This window comes from Haliotis asinina, chromosome 3 (assembly GCF_037392515.1).
Source record: "Haliotis asinina isolate JCU_RB_2024 chromosome 3, JCU_Hal_asi_v2, whole genome shotgun sequence".
Taxonomy (NCBI): domain Eukaryota; kingdom Metazoa; phylum Mollusca; class Gastropoda; order Lepetellida; family Haliotidae; genus Haliotis; species Haliotis asinina.
Genome location: NC_090282.1, coordinates 68,315,398 through 68,333,214, shown reverse-complemented (window position 1 = coordinate 68,333,214; position 17,817 = coordinate 68,315,398). Strand labels below are relative to the sequence as shown.

Here is a 17,817-nt window from a genome sequence, read left to right as displayed (position 1 = left end):
TCATCTGTAAACATATAATCCAGCTTACATGGAGGAACTGCCGGGTTAACCCTCACATTGCCATCTCCTATCAATCCAATCACTATACAATCCAAGCTGTACACGAACGATTGCCGGGTTAACTCTCATATTGTCATATGCATTTCCTCATAACCATACGATCGAAGCTGCACACGAGGAACTGCAAGGTTAAATCTCATATTGTCATCTCTAAACCATACAATGCCAGCTGCAGCTGTACACGAGGAACTGTCGGGTTAACTCTCATATTGTCATCTGTAAACCATACCATCCAAGCTGCAAACGAGGAACTGCCGGGTTAACCCTCAGATTGCCATCTCCTCCTAACCATACAATCCAAGCTGTACAGGGGTTAACCCACATATTGTCATCTACATTTGTGTTTAATAGACACATTCCAGCCAATCGCAACACTTCAATCTCCATACTAACACTGGTCAAGAAACGGAGAGCTGCATTCACACCGACGCAACATATCTCTTTTTCAAGACGAACACAACACAATACGATCTCTACACACAAACACAATCATCACCACAGGAACACACAACTGACAAACTAACAGCATGAATATCATATACGGTTACCTATCATTTATGGCTACCTTCAAGACAACAAGCACACATTACAATATAAAGTAACATATGCATATTTATGCTTTTCCGAACTAGAACCTTCACTGAATAAAGCTACTGAACTCAAAACTCAACCATCTGTACAAATCAGATCATAGCCCTGAATATTGACTTAGCCTTCTTACAAACACCCACTAAGAAGTCATTTGTATCAACTGTACACAAACGCTCCACATCTGTTATCGGCGCCCAAACGCACCAGGCTGTCCGACCTTCACACACACGCCAGAACATGGAAGATATCGCCGCGACATTCGTTTAAAGGCCGCGTCTGTCAATACTCAGTGAGAAGTCTTTGGGGAAACCGCACTGCCGTGAGTAGCTTGGCCATGGCACTTCTCAGAGCTTTACTCATCATGCAGATGCACAAGCAGACTGATCTATAGTGTCCCCATCGTCCGACCCACATAAGGTAAGCCTGTCTTTCAATAACTCCCCGACATTTCACTCATATATCCCCCAATAACTGCATATTTTATTAATTATTCTTCTTATACATTCAATTACGTATTTAACACATTTGTATTAAAGTACTGTTAGTGTCTCTGACAAGAGTGTAGTTTGCAATCCTGCTGCAAAGAACGCCGTGTTTCAACCATTAACTCAAGAATTGGGGGCGGCACCATTGTTGGTTTATGTCATAGAGGCTGGAGGGTACGTTGCCAATATTACACTTGACCCTTTCATGAATATGCAAGGTGTATTGTCTCTCCTACTCCCACGAACGAATCCGTCCCCATTGATTGTGTGTGCAGTCACTCTGCCAACAGATATGATACTCAATAGAAGACGATAAAATTTATCGTCATGTTCCAAAAATTATTGATTCCGGACAGAGATGAAGCTTAAACCTCACACTAACTTGGCGGTTGCTGTGAATATACGAGATTACATGTTCGTAGGTTTGTGTTTGACGTAGCTGTGTGTAAATCTGCTTCCACGGAGTTCCAATGTCAACAGGTCATCATTATTCCTGTGCATGAATACAGCACTATATTTATATATTTCTGATGAATTTAGTTAGTCTTTACTCTGAACTTATACACAGCATTTTGATACTGAACCAGTAGCTCATACCACAGATGAAATCCCCATAGCTATTTTAACATAACAGTCCGGTTCCGGATGGCAAAGCTTGCACATATGCACCCAAAGATCGTGAAATTAAGCCATTAGCTCTGGAACTGAATAAAATGTTATTTGAGTACATTTCAACAGATCGGGCTCTGGTAACACATGTGGGATTTGGATGATTATATTTGATATTGTCTGCAATGTCGTATCATCTTGAAATCTACGCGTCTAGTTAATGACCTACTGATAATGTATGTGCGTTGTTTAATCTCTGTATATACCTTTTCATGGGCGTTAACCTTTCACTGATAGCATCATTTCCACACAGATTATTACAGTGACCTCCGTGCACTCCAACAGTTTGCTGAAACAGTTCAGCAATTTTCAGTCTACATTTTCAGACAATTTACAGGGACAACAATTTCAGTGCGTGTACCTTGTGGTGATACGGTAATGCAGGATGTAAGTTGGGATGCTGTTTAAACAGGGCCGCCTGTATGTGAAACTATCTAGCCAGGACCATCTGTACGTGGTCTCGCTGTAGAGATAGGACCATCTGAACGTGGTGACGCTGTATAGACAGGACCGTATCTATGATGTGATGCCATGTAGACAGGGCTATCTGTCTGTATGTGGTAATGCTATATAGACAGGACCTTGTGTAGGTAGTGATGTTAAATAGACAGAAATGTCTGTATGTAATGATGCTATCCAGGTGGTATAGTCTGTATGTGGTGATGCTATATAGACAGAACAGTTTTATGTGGTGATGCGATATTGACAAGACCATCGTATGTGGTGATGTTATTAGACAGGACCATCTGTATGTTGTGAAGTTGTGTAGACAGAATAGTCTGTATGTGGTGATGCTATATAGACATGACCATCTGGATGTGGTGATGCTATATAATCAGGGCCGCCTGTATGTAGGGATGCTATATAGACAGAACCCTCTGTATGTGGTGATGCTATATAGACAGGACCATCTGGATGTGATGATGCTATATAATCAGGGCCGCCTCTATGTAGGGATGCTATATAGACAGAACCCTCTGTATGTGGTGATGCTATGTAAACAGGACCGTCAGTATGTGGTGATGCTATATGGACAGGACCGTCTGTATCTTTTAACGTTCTGATAATGTATGATAAAATGGAGAGCCTTTTACCACAAGTGAAGTTCAGGGGCAACTATATTGATCAATACGGTACATGAGTGTTTGTCTCTAGCAGTGCCATCAAAGAACACCATGCTGACAACGAAGGATCATAATCGCCGAAAATCTGTAATGGGGAGACATGCAAGCTCCTTAGTAATATTGATTTGACGCATTGTTACAGGCGCAAACTGGTCAGTTCGTATAATTCCGACAAAGCTCTTGCGTGAATGCGGCCGAGAGTAGGAGAAAGCGAGCGTTGCTTGGCAACCTTATTCCTGCCTGATCAATAAGGACGTATCTGCTTTTACGATGAAACCGCCCAATGCAGCAAATTTGAGCAGCAACGGGGATCTGATGCCGAATCGAATTAGTCATTCTGTCGTGGCATGAGATGATATTGTACTCAGTGTAACTGTCTGCTAAGAACATCTCAATATAGGTCGCCACTGTTTTTCTTAAAAGACTTGCATGGCGAATGAAATAGATTGATTTTTAGGCGTCTCCCCCTGAACCCCGTGGCCGCTCATATTACTTCTCATACAAAACATGCATATAAATAGCTGAACTGTTCCCAACCTAAGAGCTGCTCTATAGGTTCTCTCTCTCTCTCTCTTTCTCTCTCTCTCTTTCTCTCTCTCTCTCACACACTCACACACTCACGCACACTCTCTCACACACACAAGCAAACACTCTCACACACATTCACTCTCTCTTTCTCACACGCTCACTCCCTCTGTCTCTCACGCACGTTTTCGTTGCGCAAGGGTAATTCTACCTCGCATAATATATATCTCTATGATTTATCTTTTACAGTTGACATGGTGGCGAAAGAGCGCCAAGAGCCTTGACTGGGATAACAAGATAACATGGGTATTGGCGTTGCGTCTCCCCATCAGGTATGGTGTCCTCCCACCCTCGCCGTTTTATTTCCCATTAATTACTTACCGTATCATCAGTTCACTGTTCATCATGCATAATTTAAACTGACTGAAGTCTTATGTAGACGTGACCTGTGCTCCACCCATTCTCCACATGATCTGGAATTTATCTTCTTAATATAACTGGTGAACGTGACGGAGGTGTGGTAAAAAGGAGGATCATGTGCGAGATCCCCAATTGTTTCACTGTACACCTTCAGAAATAAGGCCACAGGGACATGTTATCCTAAATATATATTTGCCCTGTCACCAGCAGGTACATATTAGTATCACTGATGAAGGTCCGGATTAGAATATTGGCCTTCAGTAGCCCATGCTTGTAAGAGGTGACTAAGGGGAATCCTAAATATATATTTGCCCTGTCACCAGCAGGTACATATTAGTATCACTGATGAAGGTCCGTATTAGAATATTGGCCTTCAGTAGCCCATGCTTGTAAGAGGTGACTAAGGGGATCAGGTGGTCGAGCTCGCTGACTTGGTTGACTCTTCATCAGTTCCCCATTGCGCAGATCGATTTTGTCTCATTATATAGTTTAGCATGGCTCGTACCTCTTACTGCAAAGCATATTGTGCGTAAGGTATATGAGTGTTTGGTGACAAGGACACCGTCACCGCCGGTGTTTCTCCTGCTACAAGCAGTCATATGTATTTGTTCCATATCAGCAGCAGGTAGATGCATATTTGTGAATACAAGATCAGCTGGATACAAAGTATTTCATACGTTTTTCATAGCTAAAAGTATATCTTTAGCAAGGTTGTTTATAACGTTATTATTCTGAGAAGTAAACAATAGAACTAGCAAGATGTTTTCGGAAGGATATGCATGATAAGAACGTGGTATGAGAGATGCTCTCAGATCGTCATAAAATGGACACTCAAGGCAAAAATGGTATTCAGATTTGATCGTAGGAATAATACACAAGGGACACAAACGTTTGTTACGTGCAGGATTTAAATGTCTTCCATGTTCAGCCATTAACATATGAATTGAATAGCGAAATCTACAGAGGATGATACAATATACCTTCACATTAAAAGCACTAATATTCATTTTTATTTGTCTGAAAAATCGAGGTATATTTATCAAGATCTGAAGACCACTTATGAAGATCAATATCAATACACCTCTGCTTCAATTGTATAAGGAAATTGCTAACATTTGTAATTTGGTGATCAACTCAAACATTTCCAAAACCATAGATGAAGAGAAGTTTCTTAAATCTCAAAGCCCAACAATCAAGATTCTGTTCAGCTAAGCGGTACTGATATTTATATGCTTTACACAAAATAATATTCTTATCTTGGTTTATTAGCCTGGTCAAGCATTTCACAATTTTATAGTAAGCATTACCCTTCAGAGAATAAAGACCAATTTCACCACGTGTAATGATGTTCGGAGAAGCGATAGTTAGGTGAAGAATTTGCATACAGAACTTATCATGAACATTTTGTATACTTGGTGACGAATGAAAACCCCACATTTCAGAACCATACATCAAGATTGTAAGAATTTTAACATCAAATATATGTAATAAGACCTTCAATGGTAAATTTGTGATTTTTTTCATAGACTATCTAACAATAGACAGTGCGTTCCAAGCTTGTTCTGCTAATTTCTCTTTAGTTTGACACCAATTTCCAGAGCAAGAGAAATGAACGCCGAGATATCTATATGATGATACTATCTCTAAAGGAATTCCATTTAAAATGAATTTTTCATATTTCCTAAGTCTACCAAGACTTTCTAAAAGGAACAATTTTAGTCTTGTCAATGTTTATCTTAAGGTTCCATTTGTTACAATAAGTATTTAACTTATCAGTTCTCCTCTGCAGCCGAGGAACTGTACTATCAAATAGAATAAAAACATCAGAGTAAACAGTTCAATAAAGTCTAAATTGATACACCTCTGATTATCAGCAGACAAATATTCAACTAGATCATTGACAAAAAAGGTGAACAAAAATGGAGGTAGATGACATCCTTGACGTACTCCATACATGCATTCAAAAAAGAGGTGTAAGTGAGACACATGACTCCTTAAGCAAGGAGAACATCTTTCCTTTCTCATTTCCAAGCCACGTCTTGTAAAGTAAACTGTTTCTGTCAACAGAATCGAACATTGCCATAAGATCGACAAAAAGCACGATATAGCCGTCCCCTATATTGTGCTAAATATTTATTATCGACAGTATGAAGAATATAATCTACTGTGTGACATATCAACAACATTGGTGTAGACGATATGTTGTCAATGAAATGGGATCTAGTGGCTCATGTGGGTGGTTATTGTGAAGGCACTGCTTTGTGTAAGTGCAGTTTGATTGATAAAATGATAGAATCAATGATAAAATATGCTCGATTTCAGAAAAGTGATCAACTCAGTATGCACCATGATGTACTTCCTTATTTTCAGGGAACACTGGAATCTGACAAAAGAACACAGAATGAGAACAGCCTGACCTCGAGTGTAAAAAGATAGTGGAAACGCATGAGTCTGACTCAATCATGACGTCTAAAAAAGGAATGTTAGTATGTGTGACCTTGACCTTCTGTTGTAGTACATACTTCCTGTACGCCTATTTAACTCGTGACCTGCTAGCGAGCTGTATCGGAAAGGGAAGGCCCGGTCATGTCCCACAGTGGCACAGTGACCGTAAGGATTTAAATTTCCATCGAGCCATGTCGTTATTTTTTGAAAGGATATCGGAAGAAGAAAAGAATAAATTTAAGGATCTAATACAAATCTTTAGTGAAAGGGTGTCGAAAAATGTTACATATTTCCTGTACGCAGGGGCGCTTCTTGGATCCTACTCCCACCACGGATTGATTCCTTGGGACGACGACTTGGACATCATCGTCAGCAACAACGACAGGGCGGCACTCTTGAAAACACTGCAGTCTCTTCCACAAGAATATGAGCATTACACTGGGTGGAACACCACGTGGAAAGTATATCATAAAGATTCACCCAAAGCGGCCAAAAAACCGTGGAACTGGCCATTCGTTGACATATTCTTCTATGTGGAATATCCCACATATATTCAAGATGCTAGAGAAGCCAAAAAGAAATTTAATAAAGATATAGTGTTTCCTCTTATCAAGAGACCATTCATGGGAATGATGTTACCTGCACCTCAGAAGACGAGAGAGTTCTTACAAGTGACCTATGACATCGACATGTGCTTTTCAAACTCGTATGACCACAGAATGGAAATGGATGTTCCTTCTTATTGCAGAGCAAGGCTCCCTTGCCATTTACTCCAGGACCGATATCCATTCGTGGTGAGAAAAACTTCGGACAACAAGACATCTGAAACATTGGAAGATAGATACCACAATATATATGTCAAGGACGTTGATTCTCAAGGAAAAGGGTGAACTATACGTGTTGACGTTAATGTATGTTTTGCTGTTTGTGTATATTATATTCCTTTCGGATTCGATGCTTCGAGGGCCCCTATTTTTGAAACGTTCGTATCAATAAGAATTCTTACTTTTTGTCGTAGCCAATGTGTTAAGAATAGGCTTAAGAAGTTCTTAGGGCCACGAACGTTTCGGGAATAGCTAACCAGACATATCTGTCTCATTCACATCTTATTTGTGGTTACGGGACTAACTTGCCTAATGGGTATGGAATTTGTTCGAGAACTGTGGGTATTACTGTAGTCTTTTTATTGAGTTTTTGTTTCGTTTGGGCGCGTGGTGTTACCCTGTACTGATAGTAAACCTATCGAAGTTTTTATCTAGAATGAATTTAGATGTATGCATTGTTGCGATGTTGTAAAAGGATCCCACATTGAAAACAAGCTAAAGGGCTTTAATAGCTTAATGAAACTATTCATCATCGTCATCAGGGGTACATCTCAACATACACATACGGCTTGTACTTCAGGAACCGTCTATACAACCAGGCGGTTTTAGGTCAGTATTCAACGTATCTGTAATTTCAGATATATTGCTATGGTGTGTTTATCATGATTTCGTATGAACATGTGTTATATGCTTAATGTCAAGTCGTTAGCATTGTACCAGCGACTGTGATATTTTTTGTTTACTGGATCAGTCAGACCAATTGCCTTTTTTTGCCATGTACAATCAATTGTACAAAGTCAGTCTACCATGATGATCACATGTGTTCCACTGAGTGTCTTTCAGCATCCTTCTTTGACCTCTGTCTCAGCGTCAAGACTCTTTGACTGAATGTAGAAACGCCACAGGTGTTAGACCAAATATTTCCATATTTCCACATACTTCGTACATGCTAACGTATAATGTATATTGCATGTTCTTCATCAAGTCGAGTTGACAAGCTAGGAGGTTCGTTAGGCATGCAATTCAAATCCACCCAAAACGCTGGTTTTGTTGAAAGTGGGAGCAGACTTCCAACAAGTCACACTATCTTTGGGAGATCAGGCCCCATTGCAACCTGATAACAACCTGCAAGTCTCATATGTGAGAGATAGGTAATGATAAAACTCTCCTAACACTGCAAATTTAGGTGTCCGGTTCACACGCTAGGATGGTCGTTACGCATGCAAATACCGAAAAAGCATTGGAATCTTGTTGCATCAATGAGCAAAATAGCGTTGTCTGTGAGAGCTCAAGCCCCATTGCAACCTGATAACTTACTACTCTCGTATGAGTGATGTAGGTCATAGTAACACCCTAACACGTATTGTAAGTGTGATATAAGTCCCTGTAACAACCTACAAGTATTGAAAGTGTGGAATAAGTCCTTGTAACAACCTACAAGTATTGTAAGTGTGCAATAAGTCCTTGTAACAACTTACAAGTATTTTAAGTATAAGATAAGTCCTTGTAACACCCTAACACGTATTGTAAGAGTGAGATAAGTCCCTGTAACAACCTACAAGTATTGTAAGTGTGAGGTTAGACCTGGTAACAACCTAGTAGTGTTGTAAGCGTGGAATTGGCCCTTGTAACAACCTACAAGTGTGGCAAGTGTGCCATAAGTCCGTGTAACAACCTACAAGTATTGTAAGTGTGAGGTTAGTCCTTGGTAACAACCTACAAGTATTGTAAGTGTGAGGTTAGACCTGGTAACAACCTAGTAGTGTTGTAAGTGTCAAATACGTCCTTGTAACAACCTACAAGTATGGCAAGTGTGCAATAAGTCCTTGTAACAACCTACAAGTATTGTAAGTGTGCATAAGTCCTTGTAACAACCTACAAGTATTTTAAGTATAAGATAAGTCCTTGTAACAACCTACAAGTATTGTAAGTGTAAAATAAATCCTCGTAACAATCTACAAGTATTGTAAGTGTGCAATATGTCCTTGTAACAACCTACAAGTATGGCAAGTGTGCAATAAGTCCTTGTAACAACCTACAAGTATTGTAAGTGTGCATAAGTCATTGTAACAACCTACAAGTATTTTAAGTATAAGATAAGTCCTTGTAACAACCTACAAGTATTGTAAGTGTAAAATAAATCCTCGTAACAATCTACAAGTATTGTAAGTGTGCAATATGTCCTTGTAACAACCTACAAGTATTGAAAGTGTGCAATAAGTCTTTGTAACAACCTACAAGTATTGTAAGTGTGCATAAGTCCTTGTAACAACCTACAAGTATTTTAAGTATAAGATAAGTCCTTGTAACAACCTACAAGTATTGTAAGTGTAAAATAAATCCTCGTAACAATCTACAAGTATTGTAAGTGTGCAATATGTCCTTGTAACAACCTACAAGTATGGCAAGTGTGCAATAAGTCCTTGTAACAACCTACAAGTATTGTAAGTGTGCATAAGTCCTTGTAACAACCTACAAGTATTTTAAGTATAAGATAAGTCCTTGTAACAACCTACAAGTATTGTAAGTGTAAAATAAATCCTCGTAACAATCTACAAGTATTGTAAGTGTGCAATATGTCCTTGTAACAACCTACAAGTATGGCAAGTGTGAAATAAGTCCTTGTAACAACCTACAAGTACCGTAAGTGTGAGGTTAGACCTGGTAACAACCTAGTAGTGTTGTAAGCGTGGAATAGGCCCTTGTAACAACCTACAAGTATGGCAAGTGTGCAATAAGTCCTTGTAACAACCTACAAGTATTTTAAGTATAAGATAAGTCCTTGTCACAACCTACAAGTATGGCAAGTGTGAAATAAGCCCTTGTAACAACCTACAAGTATGGCAAGTGTGAAATAAGTCCTTGTAACAACCTACAAGTATGGCAAGTGTGAAATAAGTCCTTGTAACAACCTACAAGTATCGTAAGTGTGAGGTTAGACGTGGTAACAACCTACAAGTATGGCAAGTGTGAAATAAGCCCTTGTAACAACCTACAAGTATCGTAAGTGTGAGGTTAGACCCGGTAACAACCTAGTAGTGTTGTAAGCGTGGAATAGGCCCTTGTAACAACCTACAAGTATTGTAAGTGTGAGGTTAGACGTGGTAACAACCTACAAGTATGGCAAGTGTGAAATAAGCCCTTGTAACAACCTACAAGTATTGTAAGTGTGAGGTTAGACCTGGTAACAACCTACATATATTGTTATTGTGCAATAAGTCCTTGTAACAACTTACAAGTATCGTAAGTGTGTAATAAGTCATTGTATCAACCTACAAGTATGGCAAGTGTGAAATAAGTCCTTGTAGCAACCTTCAAGTATTGTAAGTGTGAGGTTAGTCCTTGTAACAACCTACAAGTATTGTCAGTGTGGAATAAGTTCATGTAACAACCAAGTGTGGTAAGCGTGAGATAGGACCTGGTAACAACCTAGTATTGTAGGCGGGAGGCAAGTACTGTTAACATCAGGTATGTCTAGCTTCATGTGGACGTCAATACGAAATCATCGGGTGTGATATATATCATATGTACCATCATCACTTCTGACGTTCTGTCATAAATCTTCAATACAGAACATTGTGTGAATACTCAGCATTGTGTAGGGGACGAGTGTTCAATATTTAACAGGGGAGCTGTTCAATATTCATGACTTGGAAATAAAGTTGTGAGAAGAACGTTGTGTTTCATTCATTGCCAACGCAACACAGCAGAGACTATGGAATCCGAGAAGGGACATTGTCGAGTTGTCGCATTGTCTCGTTGTCGCCCTCTCAAAAACAAGCAAAATGAGGTGAACATTAACCAAACAATGCGACAACGCGACATTTCGCCTGTTTGTCGCATTGTCGCGATGTCGCGTGTCGCGTTTCGAATAACATTTTCTCTGTTCCTCCAAAGTGCGACACGCGACATAGCGACACTTTTCAAGGTCAAAATATTTCGCGATGTCGCATTGTCGCCCTATCTAAGATATATAAGAATTCACTAAAACGCGACACGCGACAATGCGACAACGCGACATTTCATCAAAGTCAATTAATCTACGCATGCGCAGAAAATGTTATACTCTATTCCAGACTTCACTGGTCTTTCGTTACCTCCAACGGTTTTTAAAATGAAGTAGTGCTCGAAATGGCAATGGGCCTTCTCTTCTTGAACTTAATGCAAATCTTTCTTTATTGTTTTACATATTGCAAATGGATTTAGCCAGTCAAGTGTGTTCTAGCAGCAAAACGAATTAGATAGTTATTATCATACGTTCGAATACCAGCACCATACACATTAATCACTTTGGAGATTTCGATGACAGGCTGTGAATACAGGTTGTGAAAAATTAAAATATTGTTAAAATTCAAGCCACATCGGCAAATTCATCAGGTGATGTCCTCGAATGGGTCACTATGTTCCATAATGTGGCTCCTGACAGTTTCGTGGTACAGTCCTGTCCGACACTGATGAATTTGTCTGAGATCTGCCTCTGTTCAGCCAGCAGTGGATGGATACCAAGTAGAATGAGATATCACTTAGTCATCCGTCACCACAATGACAGTTTAGGTCGACTTTGAACGTCATAATGGGAAAACGCCTCACGAATGGACTGTTAGCAGTAGAATATTAAAACAATGACATCACTTGGTAGAGTTGCGTACACTTGTAGTGCCAGAAACCAGCTTTCCCTCCCTCACTCGTCTCACTCCTCTCGCCACTCCACTCCACTCACCCAAGGTTTATTGGTATAAATAGCACGGCATTTCATTACAATGGTGTATTGTGATGCCCGTTTTCATTTCTGTTTGAATCCTATATTATTAATCCTGCACACAGCCTGATTCACAATATGCCTCATATTTTTTTCATACGGATACTAGATCCAGCGATATACATGTACTTGTATCGTTTCAAACCTACGGCTGCTATATCAAAAAAAAAAAAATCAGCAAAAGGGTCAGTCTGAATAGAGTCATTCCGTTAAGCAACGACACTCAGCCACTCTGGACTTCACGACTAGATGTACGTTCATTTATCATTGTTCTGATGCCGATCCCTGGCTATCTGAATCCTTTAAAAATATCGAAAAATAACCATGCTTGTCATAGTTTTGTTTTACATTCCGCCGTAACTATTAAAAGTTTGATGAAATGTCGTATTCACGCAATACCGCGCGTCGCGCTTTGTTAAAATATTGACTACAGTATGTATTATAAGGTATTAACTAAAACGTATGGAATCCTAGAAGGGGCATTGTCGCGTTGTCGCATTGTCGCGTTGTCGCCCTCTCAAAAACAAGCAAAATGAGGTGAAAATTAACCAAAGCGCGACAACGCGACAATGCGACAACGCGACATTTCGCCTGTTTGTCGCATTGTCGCGATGTCGCGTGTCGCGTTTCGAATAACATTTACTCTGTTCCTCCAAAGTGCGACACGCGACATAGCGACACTTTTCAAGGTCAAAATATTTCGCGTTGTCGCATTGTCGCCCTATCTAATATATGTAAGAATTCACTAAAACGCGACACGCGACAATGCGACAACGCGACATTTCATCAAAATGTCGCGATGTCGCACTGTCGCGTGTCGCGCTTTATTAAAATATTGACCATAGTATGCATTTAACAAATTAACTGAAACGCGACACGCGACAATGCGACAAAATGTATATCGCATTGTCGCGTTGTCGCCCTTTTTGTTACCGGTGCGCATGTGTAGAAACTCAATTAATCTACGCATGCGCAGAAAATGTTATACTCTATTCCAGACTTCACTGGTCTTTCGTTACCTCCAACGGTTTTCAAAATGAAGTAGTGCTCGAAATGGCAATGAGCCTTCTCTTCTTGAACTTAATGCAAATCTTTCTTTATTGTTTTACATATTGCAAATGTATTTAGCCAGTCAAGTGTGTTCTAGCAGCAAAACGAATTAGTAGCGCAACTATTCATTGTAATCACGGCGCACTGTACCCCTGTCATTCAAGGCGGGGCAATTTGCAGAGCAGTTAGTCTCTTAGTCACACCAGATAGTTATTACCATACGTTCGAATACCAGCACCATACACATTAATCACTTTGGAGATTTCGATGACAGGCTGTGATTACAGGTTGTGAAAAACTAAAATATTGTTAAAATTCAAGCCACATCGGCAAATTCATTAGGTCATGTCCTCGAATGGGTCACTATGTTCCATAATGTGGCTCCTGACAGTTTCGTGGTACAGTCCTGTCCGACACTGATGAATTTGTCTGATATCTGCCTCTGTTCAGCCAGCAGTGGATGGATACCAAGTAGAATGAGATATCACTTAGCCATCCGTCACCTCAATGACAGTTTTGGTCGACTTTGAACGTGATAATGGGAAAACGCCTTACAAATGGACTGTTAGCAGTAGGATATTAGAAACAATGACATCACTTGTAGTGCCAGAAACCAGCTTTCCCTCCCTCACTCCTCTTACTCTTCTCGCCGCTTCACTCCACTCACCCAAGGTTTATTGGTATAAATAGCACGGCATTTCATTACAATGGTGTATTGTGATGCCCGTTTTCATTTCTGTTTGAATCCTATATTATTAATCCTGCACACAGCCTGATTCACAATATGCCTCATATTTTTTTCATACGGATACTAGATCCAGCGATATACATGTACTTGTATCGTTTAAAACCTACGGCTGTTACATCAAAAAAAAAACAAAATAACAAATTCAGCAAAAGGGTCAGTCTGAATAGAACCTTTCCGTTAAGCAACGACACTCAGCCACTCTGGACTTCACGACTAGATGTACGTTCATTTATCATTGTTCTGATGTCGATCCCTGGCTATCTGAATCCTTTAAAAATATCGAAAAATAATCATGCTTGTCATATTTATTTTTACATTCCGCCGTAACTAATAAAATTTTGATGAAATGTCGTATTCACGCATTACCGCGCGTCGCGCTTTGTTAAAATATTGACTACAGTATGTATTATAAGATATTAACTAAAACGCGACACGCGACAATGCGACAACGCGACATTTTGATAAATATTGACTACAGTATGTATTATAAGATATTAACTAAAACGTAGTCTGTCGTACAGACCCTGAGGTATATATATCCAAGGGAGCCCAAGCAAGTCTAGAAAATGTGGCAAGTCTAGATTTTCATAGCTTCAGGGTCTGTACCAATCTGCTGAATTCATAGCCAGTATATGGCTAGTAATTATCAGTTGATCTCTAGCTGTCACTGGTGTTTAGTATAAATTCATGGGGAGGCTCCCCTACAGCTCCCTCATCGCCCCACACTTGGCTAAGACCTCGTGCCCTGTCCTCTCACCGCGAGGCAACATGTGTCGAGTTTTATTCAAGATTCCTGATCTTCTTTCCCGGAATTCCTCCCTCAACTCACAATGTCATCGGTAGACTAAGAACTACTCTCTCAAATGAATATAGTTTACTGGGAAAAGGTCATAGTAAAAAAAAAATAAGAATAACATAACAAGGATTGCCTCAAGGGTAATACTGACGGTCTTCAGACTTCCTCCATACACCCTCCGAGGCTATCTTCGCTTGAACAGTTTCTTTGGACGCCAGCTGGACCGTCCATTACGGTAATTTTTACATTCATTTGGCACTGAATCAACACTGCTGACACGACCACATAATTCACAAACTGCAGAAAAAGAAACTGGATGGCAAAGTCAGATATACAAAGTACTGGAAAGATACAACCTGACATTTCCCATACACTAACTGTTTTGTTTGTAGGTCATAGGTTCCAAATTGGGTAGGTCGATGCTCATGCTGTTGATCACTGGATTGTCTGGTCCAGATTCGATCATTTAAAGACCACAGCCATATAGGTGGAATAGTACTGAGTGCGGCGTAACATTCAACTCACTCACTGTAACAAAATCGATTATTTCCTTAATCCTCATGTATTTCCGTGAACACTCACTGCTATGCCAGTGTAACGCTGGAATACGACTGAATGTGGCGTAAAGCAATATACAAACTAGTGGAAAGATTAGAATCTGACATTTCCATACCACTAATACTGCTGAGTGCGGCGCAAAGCAATATACAAACTAATAGGTTCCACATTGCGCAGATCGATGCTCATGCTGTTGATCACTAGCTGGAATAATGCTGAGTGCGACGTAAAACTCAACTCATTGACTTTTACACAATCGATTATTTCCTTAAGGTTCATGTATTTCTGTGACCTTTCATTGTTAACCCAGTGTAATGCAAGTGAAGGGAAACTCGAGTTCTAATTTGAGTGTGCCAAAGCGGCGTTAAAAATAGATATCTGCCTGTCACAGCCGGACGGGAACATTTTGTTAAAACTTGAGTTGATTCAGACTGGAAATGTACAACTTTTCTTTCCGTCGTAATTGTGAGGTAATTGTGAAGCAAAATGTTCGCCGTTCAGTTAGCTACAGTTGGGTACCATGAACGATGAAATCCAGTGTGTTTTCGCAGAGTTATGACATTTTAATGAACCCTATGAAAATGCGTCTTTGAAAATTTGACCAACTTTCAAGGGCGATAACTCCGAAGCTATGTAAGATATCACGATGCCTTGAACAAATAATAAGCTTTCCAGGGTATGAGCTTTCTAATGGTGCAACAAATGGTGATTGTGCTATATGCCGTTCTGGAGAAGAAGATTTTCAAAGACAGGCACTGGCAAAACGCGAAGAAAATCGGCGAAAATTTCAGTTTTTTCAAAATAGCGGAAAATCTGTCACGGCGGCCAACTTCCACTGTGCTTTGAGTCGATGGAGAATGATGTTGTCTACCTTGTGTGAAACCTTGGTTAATTTATCTCTTATAGGTTCCGAGATATTCAGGGTGAAAGATTTTTACATTTTGGGTTGTCTGCCCTTACCGGAAGACGGAAGAATTTTTTTCCATTGTATCAATTTCAGCATACAGGCTATCATCCCTGAAAGTTTGATCGAAATCCGTCCTGTGGTTAGGTCAGGAGAGCTGGTACAAAATTCGTACAAATAATAATACGAAGAAGAAAAAGAAAAATATTCGGATATTAACAGTAGGTCTTCCAGACTTTCAGTCTGAAGACGTAATAAAATGGAGACTGAGACCTTCTTCACTTTCAGAAGCTAAGGAAATCTAGACTTGCCACATTTTCTAGACTTGCATGGGCTTGTGATATAAGAAATCACCGCCCCTTTTCAGGCAGACCTAGAGTTACCACTGCAGCTCAAATAGGTACATGCGGGTACTACAGTTGCGTGATGGTACTCCCACGGGTGAGAGCACAACAGCCAGGGCACCTGGGCTTCAGAGGATGTCAGGTCAAACTGTACGGAACAGTCTGAAAGAGATTCGTTTGAGAACCAGAAAACCCGACGTCAGGGTCGTGCTATGTCGTCATTAACGTCTTCGCTTATTATTTATTTGTTTTATAGACATTACCTTCTTCTAAAGCACATGCACTCATTACTGATGTAAAATTCATGCACTGAAGTATATTTATGGACGAGTCATAAACGTTTGAAACTTTTCTCAACAGATTTCTCGTCTATGCGTTTATTTCTTGGGATAGTATATCGCAGTGATAACAGTCCATTTGTATGGCGTTTTCCCATTATCACGTTCAAAGCCGACCTAAACTGTCTTTGGGGTGTCGGGTGGTTACGTGATATCTCATTCTACTTGGTATTCATCCACTGCTGGCTGAACAGAGGCAGATATCGAACACATCCATCAGCGTAGAACAGGACTGTACCATGAAACTGTGTCAGGAGCCACATTATGGAACACAGTGACCCATTCGAGGACATGACCTGATGCTTCTGCCGATGTGGCTTGAATTTTAACAATATTTCAGTTTCTCACAACCTGGCATCTGGATTTCGGCGAAATGTTCAAAGTGATTAATGTGTATGGTGCTGGTATTCGAACTTATGATAATAGCTATCTGGTGTGACAAAGAGACATTAATCTGCACAGCAAATTGCCCCGCCGTGAATGACAAGGCAAACGTGTGCCCTGATAACAATGAAAAGTTGCGCAAATATTTGTCTTGCTGCTAAAACACACTTCATTCACTAAATACATTTATATATAAAATAATTTTCAAACCAACAATGAAGATTTGCATTAAGTTCAAGAAAAGCAGTCCAGCTGCCATTTCAAGCACTACTTCATTTTAAAAACCATTGGATGTAGCAAAAGGACCACTGAAGTGTGAAATAGAGTTTAACTTTTCGTACGTATGGGTACTATCATTTACTTTCTACGCATGCGCATCGGTAATCGGAAAGGGCGACAACGCGACAACGCGACATTTCAATATGTCGCATTGTCGCGTGTTAGTAAATGTTTAGGTTTTTTACACATCGTAGATAGGGCGACAATGCGACAATGCGACATATTTTGACCTTAAGAAGTGTCGCTATGTCGCGTGTCGCACTTTGGAGGAACAGAGAAAATGTTATTCGAAACGCGACACGTGACATCGCCACAATGCGGCAATGCGGCAAACAGGCGAAATGTCGCGTTGTCGCATTGTTTGGTTAATGTTTGCCTCATTTTGCTTGTTTTTTGAGAGGGCGACAATGCGACAACTCGACAATGTACATAAGACTTCCATACATAAGAGACCTATATTTGAAACAATATGAACATGCGTCGCTTCGCTCGTTGCTGTTGCATTCATCAACAC

The 17,817-nt window shown here is 40.1% G+C and overlaps 1 protein-coding gene across 1 annotated transcript in view; it reads left to right on the top strand.

Moving 5' to 3' along the window:
* Positions 1–942: 942 nt before the first annotated feature.
* The window catches only part of LOC137278359 (uncharacterized), a 46,172-nt gene continuing 29,297 nt past the window's right edge, over positions 943–17,817 (top strand). Inside the window, exons 1-2 of the mRNA XM_067810649.1 lie at positions 943–1,068; positions 3,704–3,786. The gene's annotated coding sequence lies outside the window, so the exon portion shown is untranslated. The remainder of the gene's footprint in view (positions 1,069–3,703; positions 3,787–17,817) is intronic.